Consider the following 2,500-nt stretch of genomic DNA (forward strand, 5'->3'; position numbering starts at 1 on the left):
ATAGTTACGCATGGAGTACATAGTTACTCAAAGCGTACGATTCTCCCGTCCAAAATTAAGGCGCAGAGAGCCCGCCAGACCATTTGTGCACAAACACGGCAATATATAATATATGCACTCTTTCGACAATGGGACGAAAGATCTCAATGAGAATGAAACAGAGGGTGCTTGCGTGAAGGTGGAGCATCGCATCGTTTACTTGTATTGGGGAGTGAGTGCGAAGAGCTGTACTTCGGGTCTTCGGGAATCGTCACCGACGTTCACATTGCAAACTCGAACGATCAATAGGGTGCGGTTTCCCGTCGGACGCTGAATGTTATAGCTTAACCACGAATATAGAAATACCCGTCGTTACGAATCGATGTTTTTCACCCGCCACCTGATGGATCGTGTTCTCTTTGATAAAAATACCTCGTGTCAAAGAGACGTGTATACTATAATATACGCCATTGGTCTGCCTGTGTGTAGGCTCTCCGACAATTATATGGACAATTACGGTCGCAAGAACAGGGATGTAAGCGTCGATTCGAATCCACATATCGCGCTTCCTCGGTCTTCGCCTGTGGTGTCCGAGATACGTCCATTGGAAACGGTGGTGTTGTCTCTCCTCTAGAGAAAGAGAGGACAACAACAGGGTACCTGTGGAAAACTTGCGGTGAACGCGTTGTGTTCTGTCACGAACGTCGAGGAATAGGATGAGAGAAGGACCGGCTGTGAAGCTCGCTTTTAAAGCTGCGTGAGTCTGACACCCTACTCTGTGTGGCGATAGCGCACACACGAGCGTGGGACGAATGACCGCTGCCAGAGCCGGCTGTGAGTCCCGCTCTATTTATCGAGTTCGCGTATGACATAGAGCACAAAACGTCGCCGCATGCGTGTTCGTTGACGAACACGTATATTCGAGAGGACCGGCTGCGTAGCTCGCGTAAAGCTGTGTGCGATTCTGACACTCTACTCTCTGTGTGGCGATAATACAGTGCACAAGAGCTTGGGACGAACGATCGCGCACGGCCAGAGCCGGCTGTGAAGTCCGCTAGTATCGAATAATCTTTCTCCGTGCACAATTGGAAATGTGTTTCGAGAGGACCGGCTGCGTAGCTCGCGTAAAGCTGTGTGCGATTCTGACACTCTACTCTCTGTGTGGCGATAATACAGTGCACAAGAGCTTGGGACGAACGATCGCGCACGGCCAGAGCCGGCTGTGAAGTCCGCTAGTATCGAATAATCGTTCTCCGTGCACAATTGGAAATGTGTTTCGAGAGGACCGGCTGCGTAGCTCGCGTAAAGCTGTGTGCGATTCTGACACTCTACTCTCTGTGTGGCGATAATACAGTGCACAAGAGCTTGGGACGAACGATCGCGCACGGCCAGAGCCGGCTGTGAAGTCCGTTAGTTATCGAGTTCATTCTCCAATAAGAGAGAGGAGGAGGAGAAGTGTCGGGATCCAGTATCGGGTTGTCTATGATCCCCGTCGTTTTCTGAATTCTCCTCCTGTGTTTTCCACTTTAAAGGTTTTTCAATGTATTTTCCGCCCGGCCGTCGGATACGTGTGCGCATTGCAATCGCGTACTCGCGACGGTTTCCGTTTCTACGGACGATCGTGTGTCGTCCTTAAAAACGACGCCTGAATCTCCTTCGCGCGCTGGTTGGAGCTTTCAGGTATCGGCGTTCTTATGAACCGCAGAACAAGAGACATAATTATATATTGATTATAAATCAAATTATACGATTACCCTGAACGGTGGATCACTTGGCTCGTGGGTCGATGAAGAACGCAGCTAATTGCGCGTCAACGTGTGAACTGCAGGACACATGAACATCGACATTTCGAACGCACATTGCGGTCCACGGATACAATTCCTGGACCACGCCTGGCTGAGGGTCGTTTACGTAACCAAATACTGCTTGCGTTGCTCTTGTAAGTCCCCGCCGTCGCTTACCTCTCCATGTCGAATTTTGTGGAGGGCGCAAAGAGCGTTTCTGAGTCGGGTTGCAAAGATGCTACGTACGAGCGAACGATGGACGTTTCGTCGGCGTTTGACGCGGTTCTGTGAAAATTGCAAATTTTACATTGCGTCTAACGGTCTTCGTGAGAAGAAGGAAATAGGAATGGGTATCACATTCGGACTTGCGTGAGTGTTTTGCGGCGTCGTGAGTCGTATTTTCAATACGACCGCCCGTGAACACCGCTCCGACGATCGAAATCTCTCTCTCCTCTCTCTCTGGAACGATTCGCATTGCGGAAGAAGCGTTTCACTCTCGAACATTTTACGCGCTCCCGACGTCGTCTGAAATGATGCGTATACGAAAGGTATAAGAGTCTCAAGAGACTACAGTGAATGGACACAAATAAAGAAAGAGATACCGGACACCCGTGTAAAATCTGTGTGCGCAACTGTGGCGTGCAACGTAAGCCCCAGGGAGATGATATATAAAATAAAATACGTCTGTGCGTGGATGTGTCTCTCTACACATAATTGCGGCGGAGGGTCGTCGTTGC

At 49.8% G+C, this 2,500-nt stretch overlaps 1 non-coding gene across 1 annotated transcript; it reads left to right on the forward strand.

Moving 5' to 3' along the window:
- The first annotated feature begins 1,730 nt into the window (after nucleotides 1-1,730).
- On the forward strand, nucleotides 1,731-1,885 carry LOC143364326 (5.8S ribosomal RNA). The gene has a single exon (XR_013084071.1). It is a non-coding gene; the product is annotated as a 5.8S ribosomal RNA (ribosomal RNA).
- The last annotated feature ends 615 nt before the right edge of the window (nucleotides 1,886-2,500 follow it).

Source organism: Halictus rubicundus, unplaced genomic scaffold (genome assembly GCF_050948215.1).
Source record: "Halictus rubicundus isolate RS-2024b unplaced genomic scaffold, iyHalRubi1_principal scaffold0466, whole genome shotgun sequence".
Taxonomy (NCBI): Eukaryota; Metazoa; Arthropoda; class Insecta; order Hymenoptera; family Halictidae; genus Halictus; species Halictus rubicundus.